At 41.0% G+C, this 7,431-nt stretch overlaps 1 long non-coding RNA gene across 1 annotated transcript; it reads left to right on the forward strand.

Annotated features, from left to right (window-relative positions):
* Window positions 1-5,904: 5,904 nt before the first annotated feature.
* Window positions 5,905-7,083, forward strand: LOC308390759. The gene is made up of 4 exons (XR_013970482.1): window positions 5,905-6,040; window positions 6,215-6,354; window positions 6,630-6,747; window positions 6,853-7,083. It is a non-coding gene; the product is annotated as an uncharacterized lncRNA (long non-coding RNA).
* Window positions 7,084-7,431: the final 348 nt, after the last annotated feature.

Consider the following 7,431-nt stretch of genomic DNA (forward strand, 5'->3'; position numbering starts at 1 on the left):
ACCGGGCCAGACTCGGGTGAAACTCCAGCCCAGGCCTGATCTCTGTGGGAAAGAGGCAGAGGCAGCACTGAATACTCCCTATTCATGGACGATGCCCTTGCTCTCTGTCTTTCTGTCTCTGAATCCCTGTAACATGTTAACTGTGTGATGTCCAGGCCTGATCCAAGAGGTAGCTTGGGGTGGGGAATGAGACAGATGGACATTTATGAATATATTTAAGGATTATAAAAATATGGATTTGTAATCATTTGAGAATATAGGCTGCATATAAGAGATGGTCCATTGGATGGATGGATGTTGTATATTGAAAGATGCCTGTAGTTTCATTGTTAGCCTTTGAGTTAGCCATTGTTGTTAGGGGTTGCTCTATCTTACTGTTGCATTGACAGAAAACAATTTATCAAACCAAAACATGTTTCATTATCAGTCAGACTGAAATTTTAACGTTATCATTTATTTATTTATTTATTTATGTATTTACAGTGCTCCTATATTTTTAATTATCAAGGCTGTCATGCATTCTTAAACAGCCACTTTAGTCAGCTAAAACTTTTTTGATGTCTAATTTTTTTTTAAAGTACAAAAACTCCAAACATTGTGATGTTTAAATTATATGAAACTAATTCAATGCAAGTGAGCAAAAATATATTTGGATTTTTTTTTTTCATCTTGTCCTTAAGTTCTTGTGCTCACCCATTAGATTGATTAGAAACCTTAGGAAGTCCTTCCATAAGCATGTTTTGGGTTCAGCCATTTTTTATTATCATTAATATTATTTTCCATCTTGAATAGACACCTTTTATCTTTAGTCTTTCAGACTTTGTCAATTCAGAATTTATTGAGTGCCATAACCTCTCCTTATATAATGTCTCTGCAAAAGGTCGTGGCTGCATGGCTACATGAATCGGAGCATTCATGTGGTGAGCTTGGTTCTGTCCAGTTAGCCTTTTCAACAGTTTTTCACAACAAAAACAAAAAACATCCCAGCTAATGTCACAGACAGTAAGAGATCAGCACTAGCATTAGCTTGTCTACTTTTGAAACACTAAATGGTTACAGCCAAAATTACAACTGTAATTATAAGCATGTCTGGACACTGACATGATGTTTGCAGTTTTACCTCTGTCCACCGCATGTATAAGCTTTGAAATTATAGTCTGCAAACTAGTGACTTCACAGTGGCTGCGTCCGTCTTTCATATACAGTCAATGCTTAAAAAACAGTCTCATCCAGTCACAGTCGTAAAACAACCAACAGAGAATGTGGGTTTTTTAGATAACAGTCTTAAACAGAGCACTAATACGACATTCATAGATAAAAAGTCTTATATATCTAAGCAGTAAAAGTACACTGTACACCAGTTGTGCTACAAATAGCGCCTACTAATGTTATGTAGTATTAGCTAAGCCTTGTGTATGTAACTTATGTCTATAATGTAGCTAAAAGAGAAAATTTGCTGTATGAATTTTATTGTCAGATGTTTTTATCCATTAATTTGGACCAAGACGCTTCACCTGTCCATATCTGTCACTCCCAACACTAGCTTTAAGTGACACAGGCCTGCAAGCTAATACTACAGCTGTGTCTGGCAAACTGTACACAGTCTTTTATTATTGACATGTAAATATTTTAACAGTTTTATCACAAGATTAAGCAAGAAGTAAACTCATAAATGCATCGTCTCATGGGATTTTTGTGTGCTTGTGTTTCTGTTGTGTTTCCTCTGCATTCTTAAGAGTCCAGAATGCATTCTGAGATGTAAGATTCGAGCCATTATTACCAATAAAAGTTGCTCACCCAGTGCATACAGCTAAAATGGTTTCCCTGTTTTTTATTTTGCCTTACTTCCACATTATGCGGCCCACTGCCCATGTGGATTAGTGACTCGCTTCCTGGTCTTGCCCACTCAACACACAGAATTTAAATAGAAATTACATCATGAAAATAAAAATACCTTTCCAAGCAGTGAACCCGATTTTTGAATGCTTTCATGCTTAATAATATTTATAATACAAGGAGTGAAGACTGAAGGCTGCCCTTCGAGTCGACCTGAACAGCTTTAACGTGTAATCTTTACAGCAATTGCACTGCCACTCAGCACCCAGCCCTCATAATAAATCTTTTGTGGTCCCGTTCCTTTCTCTCATAGCCATGCCGAATAATGATGGTATCTTTACAGCAGCTAAATGTGGGAAACAAAGTGGAAATATAATCCTGTAATTACAACTTGTGGCCAAAGTGGATGGTGCTCAGCAAAACCCATATTCACACATCTTTGGGCCAATTCACTTAGCTAACAGTCGCCTATTCACACACACAGCACACAGAGTTACGCTAGTGTTTCTGGTCACTTGATCTGTACCGGTATTGCTCTCCACCAACTCCTCAGGGGAAAAATTTGCTACTTTAATTTCTAAACGCTCCACTGTTTTCACAAGTTTGTTGTTAACTTTGTTTTCAGTTTGTTCTGTGCATCTTTAGAAACCTTTTCATGCTGATGCAAAAAATAATGCAGTAAAAAGTACTATCCTCACTCCGATCCTCAACAAGTACACCATGCACACGGGACAAAAACTTACAGAACAGGTAAGCAAAACATGCTGCATGCATATCAGAGAATGCATTGCACTCCTGCATGAGTCTGTGTGTGTATGCAGATTTCTGTACGAGACAGCGTGTCCCTACCGTGCTCCTCTTTAGTTTCCACCCTGTGCTCAGTTTCACTCTATTTCAGAGTTGGCTAATTAATCATGCATTATTGAGAGACAGAACCAGTGAGTGTAATAGCCTTCACTGCAGTCCCAGCACAACGCAAAGTCGGGTCTTAACGACCACGTGTGTGTGTGGGAGCCGCTCAAGGTCGGGTAGAGAGAAACTTTGGATTTCTTTGATTTTCCTGCCCATTTTCAATTATTTAAGGATGAGTTCACACAAACGTGGGTACATCAGCCAGCACCTGTTACCTAAGAGTCTGCTTTGTCTGTTCTACTCTCTGCTGTTCTGCTTTTTTGTGTTCTCCCACATTTGCTGGTGACTGGCTGTCTGTGTTTGCAGTGACTCAAGACAGAGCACTCTAATCCCTCTTCATCATCTTCCAGGTGGGGATTCCTGGTTAGGTGCAGTTAGCCAGTTAGTTTTTTGATCCACGGCACTTGGACGTGGCATGGGTCACCTGCACGTTCCTCTTCATATGCTTCATCTCTCTTTTCCTCTGTCAGCAGGCACCGCGGTGGATGGATGAACCGACAGACTGCCCTCCCCATCTCCTCCTACCTACATAACGTGGGTCGGCACACACGTGCACACTGAGCTCTGCCGCTACGTACCTTCCTCTCTCATTCGCCTCACACACACACAAACGGACGTGCTCTTTCTTTTCCACACACACACAAGCACGCACAATTTCTTGGCAGGATGAAGACCTTGCTTCAAGGGTTTAATCAGAGTCGAAGGGACTCTCGTCTGCAGGCAGCCGTTCTGAGAAATAACACATAAACCGAACGGCAGTGAGGTGCAGCAGCCCACTTTGCAATCAGGCATTTCAAATACTAATCAAACATGAGGCAGAAAATTTGAATTTAACTGAAGTGATGTTGAGGAGCCATCTGCCCATTGATTAGCAGGACACCGCAGAGATCAGTCTCCTCCAGGATGGCAGACGAGATCTGCATATTAGAAATATTATTGATTCGGCTGTTTTTATCATAAATTAGTGTGATTTCTGTGTCTAAGAAGGACACGGGTGACATTTAACACTGACTGACTGCTGCTGACATCTCCCCCATGTCCCTTGATAGTCAATTTAAAAATTGAATTTTATTATCTCAATTATTGTTGCGACGTTACATTAAAACATCCCCTAACCCTGAGTTTTTCACCAATCTGAATAGCCACAAACACATTTTTATTTGTCACGTACACAGTCATACACAGTACGATATGTAGTGAAATGCTTGGACAACTGCTCGTGACCTAAAGAAAACAAAAAAGGAAAAGGCTATGAATAAGGCAGGTTTATCGTCTCAGAAATAATTCTTAGGAAGTGCTCTCCAACCAAGTTGGAAAAGAAATAGTGAGAATAGTTACACCATTTAGTCACAACAATAAAACCACAGGTAAGTTAAACAAATAACACTGATAATGTCATTAGAATGCAATGTTCTGCTGACATGTACCACCCTCCTAAGCCATGCATGGGTCCCTCGTGGAAGCACAGAAGCAGGGAAGACTGGAAAAACTGCACAGGAAACTGCTTGCCACAGCCACATGACCCAGAGGACACCCCCAAAGTGAACCTTTGGACCTGAAAAATACAGAAAGCATCAACAATTCCAGTTAAATTGCTTTCTACTTTCTACTCTGTAGCCATTTAAAGTACTTCTTATTACAAGCCATGTCTATCTGTTCATAAACATGCCTTCAAGTGTTTTCTTATTATCAAACACACACTCACACAGGAGCTATCTGGCATTTCGTATTTGCCCATGGGCACTTTAGCATGTGATCTGAAGGAACTGAGGTTAGAATCGTCGCCTTCTGATTAATGAATAATCCGCTCTAACTCTCGAGCCACAGCCGCAAGGGATCAAAAGACCCAAAACTAATTTATCAAACAGTGGCCTATACTGGCCACATGTACTTAGACCTCCATGGTTTAAACTTCAAGACAACCAACTGCAACTATCAGGATCACCCAGGTTACCTCTCTGGGAAATGCCCATGCTGGACACACTCAAAGAGCTTCTGGGGTACAACCACAAACAGAGATCTCAACTACTGTATGTTTGTGCTGTAGACACTGCATCCACATCACCTACTGCTGCTTTCTAGACTCAAGACTCATCTAGTCTCATTTTAAGCTTAAAACTTCATTTCACTCTTGGCATGTTTTTTACTCTGGCAGCAGAAGTTGACATATTTTGAGTAAAGAGTGCCAAGCTTCTTTAAGAATCTGCATTCATAAACTGCATGGGACATTGCTTTTTAGTCCTAAACAATAGCTTTAGACGTGTGCACTCACCAAAGCTTGAATACAAACTTCTCGGGCTGTTTGTGCCACACAGAAACTTTATGTCTGACAGTTCCAATAAAAATGTTCCAAAAGGTACTGAAAGTACAAATATGGTTAAGTAGGCTCTGTCAATGACTCAAAATTGGCAAATATATTTTTTATATATATATATATTACATATATACATACACATATATATGTGTGTGCCATGTATAATGCTGTGATGTTGAAAACATTTTAAAGATGGGAGTCTAAAAAGACGCTTTTGTTGCCAAGCACAAATGGTGATTAGAGGAACTGTTTTTGGCACTTGGACATTGGCTTCATTTTCAGCCCATGAGATTGCCGTTTGGTGTAATTACAGTCAGTGTGAGTTCTCAACAAAGTCTGACAGGAAAGGAAAAACCATGGGCGTGTGTTTTAAAGAGACTTTGGAAATGGACACGTGTTCTACATGTGCTGCTGTGTGTTGGGCTTCCAAAATCCAGCTGATGTCACCCTTAATACTGCGCCTGACAGCCTCTTATCACATTTACTGCAACTTATCACAAGTGATAGAGCATTGCTTGCAAAGCAGACGGCACTTGAAACCGTTGGAATGGAGTGGAATTTTCCTTTAACTACCAGCCTCGCTCTTTGATCGTGACTGGTGTAAATTTCAAGCTCCCTTGTTGAACCGTGTTAAATGCCCTCCCTTGTCTCACATGCAACTTGTCATACTTTTAAATTTAACTGCACTTTGACCCCTTGTGGCACATGATCCTTTGTTGCTATATGTAAGCTCTATCCTGCAGTTCTCCTCCCCGGCTGTTTTCTTCCACTTGTGTGCATTTATACAGCGCTAAATCTGCGAAATGCTGTGAAAGCCTCACCTGACCTCGCCACACTCTGAAGGCGTACAGCCCTGCTCAGCCCTGGATAATCTGGAGCCAAAAGGGAACAAAGTCAAGCCCACAGAGAGAGAGCGAGATAGAGAGGGGATAAGAGAGAAGCAGCTGATCTATATGTCAGGCTCCAGTTACATGAGAGGTGAGCTCTCTTAATGCCTCACTGCTCCCCATCACAAGGAAGTGGTCACACAGATCGCTGACAGAGCGAGTGACCCGGAAAACGAGACTCGCTAATAAACACACTGCGGTGTTTGGCACAGTGATAACATGAGAGTGGAACATAATACACTGCTTTTTTTCTTCTTTTTTTCAGTGACTAATCTGTAACCTCTGAGATCATCTACTGAAGGGATGTCATGGAAAAACCAACAGCTCGCTAATAAGCTGAGAAATCTCTTGTCTGCCCATCTGTCAATCATCCAGGCGTCTGGGGGGAGGGGCACACATGCACATGTAAGATTGTTGTGAGGACGTTTTGTTAAATTATTGTTTATTCTGAAGTTTAACCACCATAATTAAGTGTCAAACGCTTAGGTAAACCTAACTTTAACTTTAATCCTAAAACAAGTCTTAAAAAAAAAGAGGCGACCAGGCCAAAAAGTGGACAAACTTTCTTAAATTTGATGGTCTAAAAACTCAAAGTAGTTCAGCTAGACATTATTCGATATTCATTTATTGGGTATTGTCATTGATTTTGTGTCTTTGGTTTCCTGTTACAAATGTCTCAGACTCGTGTTACTTGGGAAAGAGGTCCTCGAAAAAGCTGCAACCCACAGTCTTATGCACACATTCCCTGAGAGAGCTGAGTTTGAGAGACATCCTTACACATGTCCTGTTTTCATAAAAGTAACTTTTTATATGATTAATTAAAGCTGCAAAACCATTGCTTACCCTCCACTAGGACTGCCACATTTCAAAGCATCACGGAGGTGTTTTTCTGTCTTTTAATAGCGCAGAGATGGCGAGGGGGAATCCTGGTGGTCAGCAGAAGACTATTCCTGCAAGGGACCTCTTAGATTACAGCACAAGACCCCCTCAAGTGACTGCTGACATCCAAACATCAGGTGATATCACCTTAAACCACCCTGCTTGAGCTTCTTACGAGACTGTAAAAGATCGTTTATGGGGACTTGAGCAATAAAGCTGTTCAAGTTGGAACCTTGACTGGTAATCAGCTGTGTACAGCTGGAGGCAACACTTCAGACATTAATGAGAATATGATTGATCACATGGGGGGTAATTGAAATTGATTTCTCATTGGAAAGTTAGGACTTAATCCTTGAGGTCTCCAGGAGTTATGAGGGTTATGAGGTAGTGGTGAGATTCTGCATTATCATGCACGCCGTAGGCATGCCAACAGAGGTCAGCAGAGCAGACTGTGATCAATACTAGCAGAGACAGACCTGGCGGAGAGTGCTGAGGTATTTGTCGACATCTTTGACGTGTACCTCCAGGATACAGTTGAGTTGATGGATAATGTGCCAGGTATGGACAGAAAAGTTGTTGTGTAATTTGATGTTGCATGCCAGG

The sequence above is a fragment of the Rhamphochromis sp. 'chilingali' genome (genome assembly GCF_963969265.1).
Source record: "Rhamphochromis sp. 'chilingali' genome assembly, chromosome: 22".
Taxonomy (NCBI): Eukaryota; Metazoa; Chordata; class Actinopteri; order Cichliformes; family Cichlidae; genus Rhamphochromis; species Rhamphochromis sp. 'chilingali'.